The 19,872-nt window shown below is 44.8% G+C and overlaps 1 protein-coding gene and 1 long non-coding RNA gene across 12 annotated transcripts in view; one reads left to right on the top strand and one right to left on the bottom strand.

The window, feature by feature from the left end:
• Nucleotides 1-19,872, bottom strand: part of LOC146063545 (uncharacterized) — a 760,354-nt gene that overhangs the window by 118,017 nt on the left and 622,465 nt on the right. The window contains exons 13-14 of one of the 10 annotated variants that reach the window (XR_014471602.1): nucleotides 9,238-9,274; nucleotides 2,607-2,755 (exon numbers count right to left, since the gene is read on the bottom strand). The exons of 8 other annotated variants lie outside the window; for them this stretch is intronic. This is a non-coding gene — a long non-coding RNA (uncharacterized LOC146063545). Of the gene's footprint in view, nucleotides 1-2,606; nucleotides 2,756-9,237; nucleotides 9,275-19,872 lie in introns of those variants that run through there. One more of the 10 variants, XR_014471604.1, reaches the window with a different exon arrangement.
• Nucleotides 1-19,872, top strand: part of ACOXL (acyl-CoA oxidase like) — a 392,072-nt gene that overhangs the window by 307,039 nt on the left and 65,161 nt on the right. The gene's annotated exons all lie outside the window — the stretch shown is intronic.

Below are 19,872 nucleotides of genomic sequence, written 5' to 3'. Positions count from 1 at the left end.
CAGGGAGTCTCTGGATTTAGACGCTTTAGCGTCTAAATTTCCGGGTTGTCAGCGGTGCGCAGGACTTCCTATTTCACTGTGGAACTACAAGTACCACAGTGACCTGTCAGCGCTGGGTGCACTGCTGCTGCCCAGCGCTATGCTGGTAACGTAGCTTACATAAGGAAAGCAGCCATGCGCTGCGCTGAGAACAGCTAGAGCGGCACGCGCACAGTAAACACAGAGCGTCTGGCAGGCTGCCAAGTTTCAGACACAGACTGTGCGCGCGGTGGCGCCGTGAAACTACACAAGTACCGGTTTTTGTTCCAACCAGCCAGATCGGACAATAAATCTGTAGATGTACTGTATGACCAGCTTTAGCCTCATTTCCATCTGTGTTACGGACTTCGGACTTTTCATCCAGGGAATTAGACGACAATAGTGGACACAGAGTAAAGGGAGCAAATGCAATTAAATATGTTACATTTTATTACTCGCCACTCAGCACAGGTAAACACGACTACAGCTTCCCCAAGGACAGCCGTAAATGTATTAGCCTTGCAAATATTGAATCAAACTAACAAAGAACCTATACTGGGTTAATCAACATCATTCCTTTTAACGTACTAAAGCGAACAATTTACTCCTTCTAAGAACCCCTATATTTTCACTTATACTACTAACTAAGGTATACTATACCTAACCCTATATGGACTAAGGTACCGGTACCCAACTAATGTCCTGAACCCGTGTCTAGGGCTCAGCCTGTATACAGGAATTAATGTACAATTTCCCAAGGGGGTGTCCCTACCGGGGCCCGGCCTTCCAACGGATCAATAGCCTGGGCGATATTCCTCTCGGCCTTCCTACGGATAAATAGCCGGAACAATACTCCTGTCGGCCTTCCTACGGATAAGTAGCCGGCGCAATATGAGATGGGAATCGATCTGGCTTGAGATTCCCCTTAAAGAGATTAGGGCGGTGCGTCCTGGCCTGCCTCTGAACCGATAGCATCAGTACTAGAGGGGTAGGTGAGGTCTTACACAGGGTTGCCTGCTCTTGTCTATGTCCATCCCTCAGGGTGTCCCTTGGTATGTAACTGCTGTCTCCCAGAATGTCAATTGGTCTGTTATTGCTGTCCCTATCTCCTGAGGCCAACCCTCAGGGACTTAGCTGTGCTGGTCCCCCTTACTGCACCTGACCCTCACAAGGTCCCTCCAACCCCCAGGGGTCAAAGGGGTACTGCACCATAGGCTGTGCTTCACCCCTCACTGTGGTCACCAGGACCAGACACTGTTTCCTCTGGGTGGCCGCAGGACATGCAGAGGCTGCTCTCTGGAGGGTAGGCCGTCTGAGTCCTCCTGCTGTGCTGCCGCTCCGTCCCTCACATACTGGGTGCCGACAGCGTCTGTGCCCCATCCTGCCTGACGCGCCCGTCCAAGTGCTCCCTCCTGTCACTCACCGCCGGGGTACTGGAGTCCCGCTGCGTGGCGGGATAGTCAGCGCCTCCCTGTCCTCTGTAACAGGGCAGAGCCGCACTCGTGCTGGGTCCCGCTCTCTCTCCACACTCCTCTTCGTGGCCAGGTGCTGGGAGGCTGTTCCTTCATATCTCGGCACTTGGTAGCACGCCCTGGGGCTCTCGGGCCGGGTCTGCGCAGTCCAAAGCCGCAGACGCTGGGATCACCGCCGGTTGCTCCCCTGATGCCCGGCAGCTCTCTCCCCACGCTCCTCGTGCCTCCTCCTCTCCTCCAGCTTCCTGCCTCACCTCTCTACAATGCCCGCTGACCTCCTTCCTGCCGTCGATGACCCAGGTGAGTCCCACCTCCGGGCTCTTGGCGCCGATGGGGTTACTATTACATGACCCCCTGAGTGGGACCCGCTTCAGGGTGCCTTCAGCTACAGAGAATGCAAAATATTAAGAAGAAAAAAAAAAACAATAGACTGGTTCTAGGTTCTAAAAACAGACTTGCATGTAGACCCAGTTTTGGCAGTAAATAAATGTCAAAAACATTTCAGTTGACTAAAGAAAGTTGCTGTTTTTACAAATGTGTTTTGCACATCAGGGCCTGATTCGTGTTTGTAAGTATAGCAAAAACAGCTAACTTTGTGTCTGGAACAAACCATGTTACCATGAAAGGGGAGCAAATATATTTCATATAAATAGTGGCTGATTTTGCATATCGCCAACAAATATTTATTTTTAAACTGAAAATTAGAATTCAATTTGAACACATCCCACCCTAAATCAACTCTCTCTGAACATGACATCCTCTCTCTGAACATGACATCTTCCCCACCTGCAGTGCACATGGTTTTGCCCAGTCACTTGCTTCATGCTTAACTTAAGGTGCCCATACAAGATACAATTGTTGGGTGCGGTGAAATGCACGCTCCTGCACACATCTCATCGCACAGCTCAAAAAGTATGTGCTGCCCATACTTTTTGTACTAGATTGCATCTCATTGCATTGCAAAACATATGCGATGCGATCTAGTCTAAATTGCATGCAATAATTGTACCGTGTATGTGCACCTTTGCAAACACACACATACACAAAAAATGGATTCCCCTGCTAAAAAAACACAACTGGCCTGGGCTGAATGCCAGGAGCTATTACCTGCATCCCTGGTGGTAATGGGTGTGGGGTTGATGTTTAATCAATAGATATTCTTCTTCAGTAGCAGACTACAGGTCCCAGCAAGTTTGCTCTAGCAAGTCAGCACTTATAAAACCACAATTACCAGCAAGAAAGGCTTTTTGGCACTTGCAGTCTACCTGTACAGAAAATATAAAAAAAAAAAAAAAAAGGATTTGATAACCAACTGTGGTAGTTTTGTATTTGAAAACAAAATAAATTAAGGGCGAGCCCATGCTGTTTTCCCCCTATTTTCCCATACTAGACTGTCTTATGGGTGGGAACCCACAATTCTTTATTTTTTACATTTTACCCTAATGAAGCCTTTGATTGGTTTGTACACTGCCGATGATGGATGTAGTGGATTGAATTTTTGCTGCTACGCATGCATCTAAGTTGCACTGCACATGCGCCCCTATTGCTTCAAGCAGAGATGCAGTTATTATTTGAGGAGCATGCAGAGCGAAGTGTGTTGGAATATTTAGTGGTGACTGAGAGGTGGCTAGAAATACACACAGAAGGGGTCCTTTGAATGGGCATATCAGGAAAAGCACGCCTAGGAGGGCATACACAGAGAGACACTGCACTTTACACAGGGCGGTTGCAAGGTTCAATGGTGTGACCAATGGTGGTGTATAAGGATGCACCAATCAGTGTTGAGTATGGATTATCTCACAATGTCTAGGTCAATAGTCAATAGGTTGACACCAAAAGGTCAAAGGGTCGACATGGAAAAGGTCAAAACATGAAAAGGTCAACATAATTATTTTCATGTTTTTTGTGGGGGGGAGGGGTCAATGTCAACACCTGAGGAAGTGGCCGCCCCAATAATGCACCACTTACCATCACAATGCTTCGAGCCATGTGCTGTGCTCCGTTACTGGTGCACTCCACACACTTTACCCTTCCCAGTTGGAGTCCATGTGGATGGTAAAGCAAGAATGAGTCCCAAAAAGATAGAAATAAGTATGAAAAACTCATGGCGACCTTTCCATGTGACCATTGTCGATGTTTTGTCAATGTCGACCTTGTACATGTCAACTTTTTTTTTTACATCGCTGACCTAGTGCACCGTTGACCTTTTGTCAGTGATGACATTTTGTTCATATGTGTCACCCTATTGACTGCCAACCTAGACATTGGGCGGTATTCAATGACGTGAATCGTTGATCACGGCGATTCTGATTTCAGATTCGCCAGCCATTCGCCGGTTTTTTGACGTCGATTCGCCACGCGTAGGGATTCGTCGGGAGTCGCCGGGACTAGCTGTGTCACCCTATTCAACGTGGCTGAGAATCGCCGCCCCCAACGGCGATTCTCAGCCAATCCGGCGTTTCCCTAAACAGCTTCAGTACTGTAAGAAATTGCAGTGAAATGCAAGAAAAATGCAAATTACCCTGAAAAAACGTTTCCAATACAGCAGACTGCAAAAGCTGTGTAATCTCCTCAAAGGCCAAACGAAGGAGTGAGGTGGGGAGGAGAATCATGGGTAAGTGAGGTGCACCATGGGTAAGAACAGTGCTTTGTGGGAGAAAAAAAAAATACCGGAAAAAATTAAATATATATTTGTATAGCACTTCTACAACCATCAAATCACACAAGGGCAGCAAATAATATTAGATTACACTTGCAGAGTGAAATGAAACACTTAAAACCAATTATTTCACAGGTTCATAACAAAGTTCACCATAAAAAGATGACGAGGGACACTCGGTGAGGAACGGCGATATGAAACAAGAAATAAGAATCGCCAACTTCTCATTGAATACACTTTTGGCGATTCATGGTGATTCCCGTCGACTACCGGCGAATCCCCATGAAAATTCCTATAGACAAAAACCGGCGATTTGTAGAGAATAACATTTGGCGATTGGTGCTTCATTCACCGGTCGTCATCGGCGAATAGAGGTCGTTGAATAGGGTGATTCGCTTTTTCAGCTCAAAAAAACGCCGGCACACACGAAAAAAACACAGAATCGCCATAAAACTTGGCGATTCTGCCTCATTGAATACCGCCCCCTGTCTTTGAGCCATCATTATCAGCCGCACCGATGTTCATAGGAAACAGAAGGCCTAATTCAGACTGGATCGCAGGGCAATATAAATATACAAAAGGAAATGACCTGGGTGCATTCAATCTGCAGCTGTTCAAATGAGTATGTGTTAATTTCCCAAATGAATGATAAAACTAAGAAAAATTATGTAGAACAGTGCTTGTGCTACGCTGAGGAATACACAGTGCTTGTGCTACGCTGAGGAATACACAGTGCTTGTGCTACGCTGAGGAATACACAGTGCTTGTGCTACGCTGAGGAATACACAGTGCTTGTGCTACGCTGAGGAATACACAGTGCTTGTGCTACGCTGAGGAATACACAGTGCTTGTGCTACGCTGAGGAATACACAGTGCTTGTGCTACGCTGAGGAATACACAGTGCTTGTGCTACGCTGAGGAATACACAGTGCTTGTGCTACGCTGAGGAATACACAGTGCTTGTGCTACGCTGAGGAATACACAGTGCTTGTGCTACGCTGAGGAATACACAGTGCTTGTGCTACGCTGAGGAATACACAGTTTTTGTGCTACGCTGAGGAATACACAGTGCTTGTGCTACGCTGAGGAATACACAGTGCTTGTGCTACGCTGAGGAATACACAGTGCTTGTGCTACGCTGAGGAATACACAGTGCTTGTGCTACGCTGAGGAATACACAGTGCCTGTGCTACGCGGAGGAATACACAGTGCTTGTGCTACGCTGAGGAATACACAGTGCTTGTGCTACGCTGAGGAATACACAGTTTTTGTGCTACGCTGAGGAATACACAGTGCTTGTGCTACGCTGAGGAATACACAGTGCTTGTGCTACGCTGAGGAATACACAGTGCTTGTGCTACGCTGAGGAATACACAGTTTTTGTGCTACGCTGAGGAATACACAGTGCTTGTGCTACGCTGAGGAATACACAGTGCTTGTGCTACGCTGAGGAATACACAGTGCTTGTGCTACGCTGAGGAATACACAGTGCTTGTGCTACGCTGAGGAATACACAGTGCTTGTGCTACGCTGAGGAATACACAGTGCTTGTGCTACGCTGAGGAATACACAGTGCTTGTGCTACGCTGAGGAATACACAGTGCTTGTGCTACGCTGAGGAATACACAGTGCTTGTGCTACGCTGAGGAATACACAGTGCTTGTGCTACGCTGAGGAATACACAGTGCTTGTGCTACGCTGAGGAATACACAGTGCTTGTGCTACGCTGAGGAATACACAGTTTTTGTGCTACGCTGAGGAATACACAGTGCTTGTGCTACGCTGAGGAATACACAGTGCTTGTGCTACGCTGAGGAATACACAGTGCTTGTGCTACGCTGAGGAATACACAGTGCTTGTGCTACGCTGAGGAATACACAGTGCTTGTGCTACGCTGAGGAATACACAGTGCTTGTGCTACGCTGAGGAATACACAGTGCTTGTGCTACGCTGAGGAATACACAGTGCTTGTGCTACGCTGAGGAATACACAGTGCCTGTGCTACGCTGAGGAATACACAGTGCTTGTGCTACGCTGAGGAATACACAGTGCTTGTGCTACGCTGAGGAATACACAGTTTTTGTGCTACGCTGAGGAATACACAGTGCTTGTGCTACGCTGAGGAATACACAGTTTTTGTGCTACGCTGAGGAATACACAGTGCTTGTGCTACGCTGAGGAATACACAGTGCTTGTGCTACGCTGAGGAATACACAGTGCTTGTGCTACGCTGAGGAATACACAGTGCTTGTGCTACGCTGAGGAATACACAGTGCTTGTGCTACGCTGAGGAATACACAGTGCTTGTGCTACGCTGAGGAATACACAGTGCTTGTGCTACGCTGAGGAATACACAGTGCTTGTGCTACGCTGAGGAATACACAGTGCCTGTGCTACGCTGAGGAATACACAGTGCCTGTGCTACGCTGAGGAATACACAGTGCTTGTGCTACGCTGAGGAATACACAGTTTTTGTGCTACGCTGAGGAATACACAGTGCTTGTGCTACGCTGAGGAATACACAGTTTTTGTGCTACGCTGAGGAATACACAGTGCTTGTGCTACGCTGAGGAATACACAGTGCTTGTGCTACGCTGAGGAATACACAGTGCTTGTGCTACGCTGAGGAATACACAGTGCTTGTGCTACGCTGAGGAATACACAGTGCCTGTGCTACGCGGAGGAATACACAGTGCTTGTGCTACGCTGAGGAATACACAGTGCTTGTGCTACGCTGAGGAATACACAGTTTTTGTGCTACGCTGAGGAATACACAGTGCTTGTGCTACGCTGAGGAATACACAGTGCTTGTGCTACGCTGAGGAATACACAGTGCTTGTGCTACGCTGAGGAATACACAGTGCCTGTGCTACGCTGAGGAATACACAGTGCTTGTGCTACGCTGAGGAATACACAGTGCTTGTGCTACGCTGAGGAATACACAGTGCTTGTGCTACGCTGAGGAATACACAGTGCTTGTGCTACGCTGAGGAATACACAGTGCTTGTGCTACGCTGAGGAATACACAGTGCTTGTGCTACGCTGAGGAATACACAGTGCTTGTGCTACGCTGAGGAATACACAGTGCTTGTGCTACGCTGAGGAATACACAGTGCTTGTGCTACGCTGAGGAATACACAGTGCTTGTGCTACGCTGAGGAATACACAGTGCTTGTGCTACGCTGAGGAATACACAGTTTTTGTGCTACGCTGAGGAATACACAGTGCTTGTGCTACGCTGAGGAATACACAGTGCTTGTGCTACGCTGAGGAATACACAGTGCTTGTGCTACGCTGAGGAATACACAGTGCTTGTGCTACGCTGAGGAATACACAGTGCTTGTGCTACGCTGAGGAATACACAGTGCTTGTGCTACGCTGAGGAATACACAGTGCTTGTGCTACGCTGAGGAATACACAGTGCTTGTGCTACGCTGAGGAATACACAGTGCCTGTGCTACGCGGAGGAATACACAGTGCCTGTGCTACGCTGAGGAATACACAGTGCTTGTGCTACGCTGAGGAATACACAGTTTTTGTGCTACGCTGAGGAATACACAGTGCTTGTGCTACGCTGAGGAATACACAGTTTTTGTGCTACGCTGAGGAATACACAGTTTTTGTGCTACGCTGAGGAATACACAGTGCTTGTGCTACGCTGAGGAATACACAGTGCTTGTGCTACGCTGAGGAATACACAGTGCTTGTGCTACGCTGAGGAATACACAGTGCTTGTGCTACGCTGAGGAATACACAGTTTTTGTGCTACGCTGAGGAATACACAGTGCTTGTGCTACGCTGAGGAATACACAGTTTTTGTGCTACGCTGAGGAATACACAGTGCTTGTGCTACGCTGAGGAATACACAGTGCTTGTGCTACGCTGAGGAATACACAGTGCTTGTGCTACGCTGAGGAATACACAGTGCTTGTGCTACGCTGAGGAATACACAGTGCCTGTGCTACGCGGAGGAATACACAGTGCCTGTGCTACGCTGAGGAATACACAGTGCTTGTGCTACGCTGAGGAATACACAGTTTTTGTGCTACGCTGAGGAATACACAGTGCTTGTGCTACGCTGAGGAATACACAGTTTTTGTGCTACGCTGAGGAATACACAGTTTTTGTGCTACGCTGAGGAATACACAGTGCTTGTGCTACGCTGAGGAATACACAGTGCTTGTGCTACGCTGAGGAATACACAGTGCTTGTGCTACGCTGAGGAATACACAGTGCTTGTGCTACGCTGAGGAATACACAGTTTTTGTGCTACGCTGAGGAATACACAGTGCTTGTGCTACGCTGAGGAATACACAGTGCTTGTGCTACGCTGAGGAATACACAGTGCTTGTGTTACGCTGAGGAATACACAGTGCTTGTGCTACGCTGAGGAATACACAGTGCTTGTGCTACGCTGAGGAATACACAGTGCTTGTGCTACGCTGAGGAATACACAGTGCTTGTGCTACGCTGAGGAATACACAGTGCTTGTGCTACGCTGAGGAATACACAGTGCTTGTGCTACGCTGAGGAATACACAGTGCTTGTGCTACGCTGAGGAATACACAGTGCTTGTGCTACGCTGAGGAATACACAGTGCTTGTGCTACGCTGAGGAATACACAGTGCTTGTGCTACGCTGAGGAATACACAGTGCTTGTGCTACGCTGAGGAATACACAGTGCTTGTGCTACGCTGAGGAATACACAGTGCTTGTGCTACGCTGAGGAATACACAGTGCCTGTGCTACGCTGAGGAATACACAGTGCCTGTGCTACGCTGAGGAATACACAGTGCTTGTGCTACGCTGAGTACCTCTGCTACGCTGAGGAATACAAATACTGAGGTAACAATATGACTCTCTCTGCACATGTTACATCAGCCCCTCCTGCAGTGCACATGGATTTGCCCATTTTGAGAACAAATTTCTCCCGTGATCAGGTCTGAATTGGGCCCAGAGTTTGTAGCGACATTTACAATTTGCACACAGGAGACCACCAATTAATGCTGCTGTGGGCATTTCCGAGTCAGCCTCCGTATGTACGTGTGTGTACGTGTGCGGAATGGAGAGCCTGGTTTGGATGCTTACGTCATTAGTCCAGAATTATGAAGTCCTTTAGATGCTTCTGGAGAGAAAGTAAATAAAGTTTTTTAAGTTCCATTTACTGTCATATACGTAGATACCAGACACCCATATCAACCTTTAATTTGATCCCTGCTAACATTTTACCTATTATGACTCGGGTATGGCCAGCTGATCCTGATAACAGTATCTTTCACTACTATTTACTAACAAATCCTAAGGCTAGGTACACACTTATAAATATATATCTGCAATTCAATTGATCTGCAGATATATTTCTCTATGGATCAGGCAGCATGTTCTCTGTACAAAGTGCCCAATCAGTCGTGACAGGCATTTCCATGTACCCGTCCGGTTGAGCTGTCAATCACCACAGGCTCCCACAGGGTTGTATGGAAGGTCGGCAGATCTCCCGTACACACAGCACAAGGTGCCAATATATCTTTAGATATATCAGCCAACAGCTCTGTTGCACAGCCATTGGGATTGCTTGATTCACAGAGATATCGCTGGTACACACTGACCGACAGCCAAACGATATATCGGCTGTTCAAGGATATAATAAAAATCTCTTGTGACCTTTTACAAATACACTATTAGTTCTGTATGTGACAAAGGTTACCAAAGATGTTGGATCTGGGATCTGTGAAACACATGACATAAGGAGCTCCTTTCTCTTACTTAGCCCATGTACACATTTACACATGTATTTGAAGCTGCTTGTTTGAAGAGAAGCTATGTACACAAAGTCAGCCCGGTCAGTGTTGTCAAACATTCCATTTCCCCGCAGACTTTCATCTTCCTGACAACGAAACTTCTAAACCAGTTTCATAGAAATGGAAATTCGTTTTTTGCTAATAATGAACGTCATTTCTTTCAACCCTGCTGTTAAGTTAACAAGGAACTGGAGAAATATCCAGACTTATCAAGCACTTGACCGAAGAAACTAGAGATGAGCAAAATTGTAGCAAAGTTCCACACAGATCTGGCTTTGTGGCAGAACTCATCACTTCACACAGCGGCGAAGTTTGGAAAATGACAAAATGAAAAGTGTATAGGGCAAAACAGGGGTAAAAATGCATGATTTGTAACGGGGGCTTTCCAGGCTACAAATATGTATGTGTGTATATATATATATATATATGTGTATGTATATACTAATATATATATATATATATATATATATATATATATATATATATATAAGAAAGTAAGAGCTTGCACTCCCCTGCTACATGAAGTAAGCCTGCACCTGTCACCATCCAGTTACCTCCACTGCTATAAAGGGACATGTTATAGGATTCCAGGGGCAGCCTGGAATCACTACACCAGCAAGCGCACCTGCATACTGTTATATTGTTTCAGATTTTATATATATAATGCAAATATATAGGTGCGCTGACACTTTAAAGTCCGTCTTTCCTCAAGGAACCAAGTTCTTTGATAATCAAATCCACACCATTCCAGATAATGTTTTTAGGGACTGCAGCTCCCATATGAATAACCCGATTCCCACGGGACCTTTAACATCAAATCCACCTAAAACAAATAGAGGGGGCGTTTCATGGTGTATTATCGTTTGTTAAAAAAACGTGGAAATCACTTTTAAAATTTCTCCCAAAGAGAAGGTAATACCCGTACCGAAATGATCATCCGGTGTGGGCTGAATACCACAAGATATATATTTTTTCCACTGGTTCAAGACTGTAGGCCCAAAAGGTTTGTGTCACTCACGGTACCAATTGGAGGTATTCAGCAGACACAGCTACTCTAGGGCACCGGCGCCTCAGCGTCCTAACAGCGGGCGACCACACAGCGGCTCAGAGATGCGACACACAGACCACGCCCCTACGCGTTTCGTCAATGGACTTTGTCAGTGGGGTGGTCTGCGTGACGCCGCATCATACATTTAAACCATCATCAATTTGTTACAGGTGTTTGATTAGAGCCTCCCTGCTTCTCATATATGGGGCACATGCACCTGTTCACTGCGCGATCATTCATTCATTGCTGTGTTTGAATGATTTGTGATCGCTATGGCTGCAATGGATACTATGATCACGGAGTTGTCATTAAAACATGTATTCTAGTTAATAAAAAGTAGTAATAATAAAATTACAATGAAAAACGAACGGAAGAGGAGCGAATTTGAGTGTGCTAGATACTTTTATATGCGGTCCCAAGCCGCAAGATTTTTTAAAACAATAGTGTATGGCGGATCATTTTTAAGAAACATTTAAGGAATTTTTGAGTAATTTTTAATGAATTTTTTATGAGATTTTTAAAGAATTTTCAAAGAGTCTATAAAAAAATATAAATTTTTTTTATTTATTTATTTTTAAATAGAAATTTTCTTCAAAGAATTTTTCAAAAGAACGTCACCCATATTATGAGAAATTGGGATTCACTTTACATACAAGGCAATACATTATGATCCCCTAATTTTTTTCTGCTTCACTATAACTCAAAACATAAATCGATTACCCATAGTGGACCAGCGCATAAACGGGATGTATATAAGTTGGTAGCCATTCAGATGCAATATGCAGACGCTAAGACTTTCTCATGCAATATACAGACATTAGGACTTTCTTATAATAGCAGTATGCCAACAGATATGGCTAAGCATGACAGTTCTTCAAAGACACAAAACATCAAAGACAGAAGAGGCATAAAAGACATATATACACAATATATACATACAATATATACAATTGCCAGCTATAGGACGGGGCTGCGGAGAAATACATCGATGGTACACTCTAGGCATAATTCTCATTGAATGAATGGTGTTATTTCATAATTTTCATTGAGACCTCGAGGCATTACCGTATCAAGGGTGATTATCCAGTAAGTTTCCCTCCTGGACAGTTTGTTTTCCCTATCTCCTCCCCTTTTGTCAATCGGAATGTGTTCAATAGCCCTGAACTTTAACAGAGACGCATCTCCATTATGGCATTGGGCAAAATGCCGCGGGATGCTATGATTCTGGACTCTATTTTTTATGTTCCGTGTGTGCTCCAGTACCCGGATTTTCAATGTTCTTTTAGTTTTTCCGATGTACTGGAGCCCACACGGACATTCCAACATGTAAATAACAAACGAGGCATTACAATTGATAAAACTCTTAATTTTGTATTGTTCTGTCTTCCCTGAGTTAGGGAAGACCTTTGCTCCTCGCTCCATTAGAGGGCAGATTTTACAACTGCCACAGGGGTATGATCCCAGAATCCCACCAAACATAGTCCGGGGAGTATTCAAAGGGGTACTTGTTTCCTAGCACGGCCACAATCGCGGGCATCGTGTGCCTTAACTTTAAGGCACACGATGCCCGCGATGCCCGCGATTTCCTTTGAAAAAAGCACAACTCGGGTACGACGCGACCGACGCGATGCCCACGATTTCGCCATAGGCTTCAATGTTAAAATATTTTAACATTGAAGCCTATGCGCGCCCGACGCGATGCCCCCGATTTCTCCATAGGCTTCAATGTTAAAATATTTAACATTGAAGCCTATGCGATGGACCCGATTTGTCCATAGGCTTCAATGTTAAAATATTTTAACATTGAAACTGAGTCCATTTAACATAGGAAAAAATGGGAAAAGGCCCAATATGGGCCATTTCTCATTGGGTATGGCCTCTTGTATTATTTATTGTGGGTACCCCTTTTCATCAAACCTTTCCACATAGACTCCAGCTTGTTCATAATAAGCTTCTATGGTGGTGCAATTTCTACACAACCTTGCAAATTGAGAAAAGGGTATATTTTGTTTCAATCATGGTAAATGGCAACTAAAAAAATCAAGATAACTGTTGCTATCAACTTTCTTGAAATGGGTATGTGTTTCTATGTTCCCACTTGTTTGAAAATTTCTAGTACTGATGACCAAGTCCAGGAATTCAATCTCTGACTCCCTGATCGTGTGGGTGAAGCTCAGATTGTAATCATTGATGTTTATAGTGCTCATGAAGCTTTCAAAGTCCAGGCTGCTACCATCCCACACGATCAGGATGTCATCGATATAACGTTTGAACAGTTTCAAATTATCTTTATATGGTCCTTGCAACACACCTCTTTCCCAATGATTCATATACAGATTTGCCAGGCTAGGGGCACAAATACTGCCCATAGCTGTCCCGTATAGCTGCACAAAAAATTCCTCCAGAAAACCAAAATAATTAAACTTCAAAACATATTCTAGACACTTACATATAAAGTCTACTTTGGTACTCTCTAAGTTAGGATCATCTGTTAATTTCTCTTTAATTACCGCTATTCCTTTAGTGTGCGGTATCGCGGTGTACAATGCTTGCACATCAACTGTGCACCACTTGTACCCTGCCTGCCACTCCATCATATTCTAAACTTCCTCGGGACCCTACAGAAATGTTCAAAAAAGAACTTGAAACACTGTTAAGAGAAGGCCTGAGGTGTAAAAGTATCAATGCAGAGGAATATAAATATCTACTCAATGACACTCCTAGAACGGCAACTTTCTACCATATCCCTAAAATACATAAAAATATCACATGCCCCCCTGGTCGCCCAATTGTAAGTGGCATTGGCTCCTTATGTTCCAGAATGTCCGAATATGTGGACACATACATTAAAGGGTATGTGCCCAAAATTTACACATATATTCAAGACACAACCCATGTCCTGCAAATCCTAAGCGAGATGGAGTGGCAGGCAGGGTACAAGTGGTGCACATTTGATGTGCAAGCATTGTACACCGCGATACCGCACACTAAAGGAATAGCGGTAATTAAAGAGAAATTAACAGATGATCCTAACTTAGAGAGTACCAAAGTAGACTTTATATGTAAGTGTCTAGAATATGTTTTGAAGTTTAATTATTTTGGTTTTCTGGAGGAATTTATTGTGCAGCTATGTGGGACAGCTATGGGCAGTATTTGTGCCCCTAGCCTGGCAAATCTGTATATGAATCATTGGGAAAGAGGTGTGTTGCAAGGACCATATAAAGATAATTTGAAACTGTTCAAACATTATATCGATGACATCCTGATCGTGTGGGATGGTAGCAGCCTGGACTTTGAAAGCTTCTTTAGCGCTATAAACATCAATGATTACAATCTGAGCTTCACCCAAACGATCAGGGAGTCAGAGATTGAATTCCTGGACTTGGTCATCAGTACTAGAAATTTTCAAACAAGTGGGAAAATAGAAACACATACCCATTTCAAGAAAGTTGATAGCAACAGTTATCTTGATTTTTTTAGTTGCCATTTACCAAGATGGAAACAAAATATACCCTTTTCACAATTTACAAGGTTGCGTAGAAATTGCACCACCATAGAAGCTTATGATGAACAAGCTGGAGTCTATGTGGAAAGGTTTGATGAAAATGGGTACCCACAAGAAATAAAACAAGAGGCCAATGTAAAAGCAAGGAATAAAAACAGGACTGAGCTTCTTACATATAAACAGAAAAGTAGAGAAAGAGAAAAGATATTCTGTCCCTTTATAACAAAATATAATAGCAATGAAAAAGACATAAACAAATTTCTGAGGAAACACTGGCATGTTTTAAAACTAGATTCTGTACTCTCTGAGCACCTACCTGACCATCCAGATATCATATGTAAAAAAGCTAATAATATTAAAATGATGTAGTCAAAGAGCCAGCTGGAGAAAATTCCTTTGAAGGTACTTGTTTCCTAGCACGGCCACAACGATTTCTATCGTGGTGGTCGTGTCGGAAAAAATTGCGTCGGTCGCGTCGGGTGCATACCAAAACGCACACGACGCGACTGACGCGATGTACCCGATTTCTCCATAGGCTTCAATGTTAAAATAATTTAACATTGAAGCCTATGGAGAAATCGGGTCCATCGCGTCCATGGGGTGCCGACGCGATGGACCCGATTTATCCATAGAGTTCAATGTTAAATTATTTTAACATTGAAACTGAGTCCATTTAACATAGGAAAAAATGGGAAAAGGCCCAATATGGGCCATTTCTCATTGGGTATGGCCCCGGCATGTGTGTAAAAAATAATGGCCCCCCCATTGTGGCCGCCACCCCCACGATTGACGCGAACCCGAAGCGTGGCGAGCCCAGCGAGCCCGCGAGGGGCGGCGGTGCGCGTCCTCCGACCTTTTAATTCCCCTACTATCCACGTTGGCGTGGAGTTGAGAACAGACTAGTGTGGCGAGCGCAGCGAGCCACCGAGCCCGAATCGTGGCGAGCGCAGCGAGCCCCGCGAGGGGACGCGGATACCTGTCAAGCCCGCGAGGGACGCCCCTCGCCGGCTTGACAGGTATCCGCGTCCCCTCGTGGGGCTCGCCACGCTTCGGGCTCGCTGCGCTCGCCACACTAATCTATTCTCAACTCCACGCCGACGTGGATAGTAGGGGAATGAAAAGGTCGGAGGACGCGCACCGCCGCCCCTCGCGGGCTCGCTGCGCTCGCCACGCTTCGGGTTCGCGTCAATCGTGGGGGTGGCGGCCACAATGGGGGGCCATTATTTTTTACACACATGCCGGGGCCAATGTAAAAGCAAGGAATAAAAACAGGACTGAGCTTCTTACATATAAACAGAAAAGTAGAGAAAGAGAAAAGATATTCTGTCCCTTTATAACAAAATATAATAGCAATGAAAAAGACATAAACAAATTTCTGAGGAAACACCGGCATGTTTTAAAACTAGATTCTATACTCTCTGAGCACCTACCTGACCATCCAGACATCATATATAAAAAAGCTAATAATATTAAAACGATGTTGTCAAAGAGCCAGCTGGAGAAAATTCCTTTGAATACTCCCCGGACTATGTTTGGGGGGATTCTGGGATCATACCCCTGTGGCAGTGGTAAAATCTGCCCTCTAATGGAGCGAGGAGCAAAGGTCTTCCATAACTCAGGGAAGACAGAACAATACAAAATTAAGAGTTTTATCAATTGTAATGCCTCGTTTGTTATTTACATGTTCGAATGTCCGTGTGGGCTCCAGTACATCGGAAAAACTAAAAGAACATTGAAAATCCGGGTACTGGAGCACACACGGAACATAAAAAATAGAGTCCAGAATCATAGCATCCCGCTGCATTTTGCCCAATGCCATAATGGAGATGCGTCTCTGTTAAAGTTCAGGGCTATTGAACACATTCCGATTGACAAAAGGGGAGGAGATAGGGAAAACAAACTGTCCAGGAGGGAAACTTACTGGATAATCACCCTTGATACGGTAATGCCTCGAGGTCTCAACGAAAATTATGAAATAACACCATTCATTCAATGAGAATTTTGCCTAGAGTGTACCATCAATGTATTTCTCCGCATCCCCGTCCTCTAGCTGGCAATTGTATATATTGTATGTATATATTGTGTATATATATGTCTTTTATGCCTCTTCTGTCTTTGATGTTTTGTGTCTTTGAAGAACTGTCATGCTTAGCCATATCTGTTGGTATACTGCTAATATAAGAAAGTCCTAATGTCTGTATATTGCATGAGAAAGTCTTAGCGTCTGCATATTGCATCTGAATGGCTACCAACTTATATACATCCTGTTTATGCGCTGGTCCACTATGGGTAATCGATTTATGTTTTGAGTTATAGTGAAGCAGAAAAAAATTAGGGGATCATAATGTATTGCCTTGTATGTAAAGTGAATCCCAATTTCTCATAATATGGGTGACGTTCTTTTGAAAAATTCTTTGAAGAAAATTTCTATTTAAAAAAAAAAAATGTATATATTTTTTTATAGACTCTTTGAAAATTCTTTAAAAATCTCATTAAAAATTACTCGAAAATTCCTTAAATGTTTCTTAAAAATGATCCGCCATACACTATTGTTATTGTTTTAAAAAATCTTGCGGCTGGGGACCGCATATAAAAGTATCTAGCACACTCAAATTCGCTCCTCTTCCGTTCGTTTTTCATTGTAATTTCATTATTACTACTTTTTATTAACTAGAATACATGTTTTAATGACAACTCCGTGATCATAGTATCCATTGCAACCATAGCGATCACAAATCATTTAAACACAGTAATGAATGAATGATCGCGCAGTGAACAGGTGCCTGTGCCCCATATATGAGAAGCAAGGAGGCTCTAATCAAACACCTGTAACAAATTGATGATGGTTTAAATGTATGATGCGGCGTCACGCAGACCACCCCACTGACGAAGTCCATTGACGAAACGCGTAGGGGCGTGGTCTGTGTGACGCATCTCTGAGCCGCTGTGTGCAAGCTGTGTGGTCGCACGCTGTTAGGACGCTGAGGCGCCGGTGTCCTGGAGTAGCTGTGTCTGCTGAATACCTCCAATTGGTACCGTGAGTGACACAAACCTTTTGGGCCTACAGTCTTGAACCAGTGGAAAAAATATATATCTTGTGGTATTCAGCCCACACCGGATGATCATTTCGGTACGGGTATTACCTTCTCTTTGGGAGAAATTTTAAAAGTGATTTCCACGTTTTTTTAATAAACGATAATACACCATGAAGCGCCCCCTCTATTTGTTTTAGGTGGATTTGATATAATATATATATATATATATATTTCTTAAATATCTATATAATAAGTTGAAGAGTGTGTGTGTGTGTGTGTGTGTGTGTGTGTGTGTGTGTGTGTGTGTGTGTGTGCGTGTGCGTGTCTGTGGCACTGCGGACACACCGTGGCACTCAGAGCCGCCAAATTCGGTAACAAGGTACCTCTGGACCTGGTGGTGTGCACCACGAAGCCGTTTTTGGGAAATTTCACTTAGAAATTTAAAAAACACCAAGGTTCAATTTGCTTTGATTGATTGATCTGGAAAAAAGATTGACGATCTGGGAAACTGATGACAAAGGAACACCACCACACCTGATTTCAATGCTGTCATTGAGTATGAATGCAAACACATTCTAATATTATGGTGGAGGCTTCAACAATTGGGAATATTTGGGGTTATACATAGACCACACATCACACACACGTACACATTGTACACACACACACAGAGGTGTAGGGAGGGTGGAGCCGGCGGAGCATGAGCTCCGGGTGCCGAGACATCAAAGGGCAGTGGAGCCCTGCAGCCCGCTCTCCCACTCCTTTCCCCCACCTGCTCCCTGCTATCTCACTGTGACAGCCGCCAGACAGGGAGAAGTGAGGCAGCTATGCAGAGAGCCCATCTGTCCTCAGAGCCCGGCTGTCCAAGTTTGCTAAAAGGTGCAATGGGCGTTACGATGTGTGATATAATGTTAGGCTATGTCCCATTTTTCACGCGCAAGATCCCCGCCTACTACAAATCGGGAGGGAGGGGGGGGTGAGAAACATGCTCTTGCTCCGGGCACCGTGGCACCTAGCTACAAAACTGCGCACACATCACACACAGAGTACATCATATATGCACACAGCACACACATATACGTAGCGCACCTCAAACACTTACACATTGGACAGATCAACACAACACAAATACTTAACACCCCACATGCAGTACAAAACATACTCACATACACTATAACACACACACAGAGTACTTCAGGGTTGCCTACCTGACCTTCTCCTTCAGGGAGAAAATACTCTGTTCCTGGACTTCCCTGGTAATGTATGATTGCCATCACCTGTGGTGACACCTTTCTTATCAATTACCTAGCTCCAGGAACAGAGCATTGTTTCCCTCATGGAGAGGGTCAGGTAGGCAACCCTGGAGTACATCATATACATGTAACATGTGCAGAGAGAGTTTAATTTGGGTGGGGAGCGTTGAAACTGAAATCTTAATTGCAGTGTAAAAATAATGCAGCCAGTATTTACCCTGCACAGAACAAAATAACTCACACAAATAACTCTCTCTATACATGTATACATGTAATGCTGCCCAAACACTTGTGAGATATTGCATGCAATAATTAGATTTCGACCACCTTTGGCCGATAAATCAAATGATTGTATGCATTTTTTAGGGATGTTTCTACGCAATGCACGGGCACGCCGTCGAATGTCACTTCTATAGATCTTATGTGCTGTACATAATATCTATCGAATTGCAGGAGCAATCGCATGTGGTTTTTAACCACATGCATTGTGCTTGAATGCAATCTGCAGGATGGGGGGGGGGGGGGGGGCGGAGGGAACGCTTTCAATGGCGTGGGGTTTGGGGAGAGGGGGCCTGAGGGACCGCTGGCAGCGTGGGAGAGGGCGGCATTGTAGCATATCACTAGAAGTAGCGCTAGCAGGCGGCGCAGGGCAGTGGTGGCAGCAGAATTGTTTAAAACACTGGGCAGCCCTCTGATTGGCTGAGCTATCGGAGGGCTGCCCAGTGTTTTAAACACTTCTGCCGCCCGATAGAGCTACTTCTAGCGCTATTCTGCACTCCGCCCACCCTTTTCCAGCACCCGATGTGCCATCTCAAGATGGCATGCGACATTGGGTGCTGTAAGGGGGCACTTTTTGCACCACAAGATGCGATCGGGTTCAATGGACATCGCACTTCGTTGTTGCATCGAATCCGTTCACATATGTGTATGGCCAGCATTACATCTGCCCGACCTGTAACGCACATGGTGTTGCCCTTTTTGAGAACAAATTTGTACTGCTATCAGATCTGAATAAGGGCCCTTGTGCTGAGTGAAAATAAATATTACAGTGCACATATAGTTTCAAGTAAGAAACCCCATATTG

This window comes from Crinia signifera, chromosome 3, assembly GCF_055691185.1.
Source record: "Crinia signifera chromosome 3, ASM5569118v1, whole genome shotgun sequence".
Taxonomy (NCBI): Eukaryota; Metazoa; Chordata; class Amphibia; order Anura; family Myobatrachidae; genus Crinia; species Crinia signifera.
Note: the sequence above shows the minus strand (reverse complement) of the source record. Positions and strands in the feature narration are given on the sequence as shown.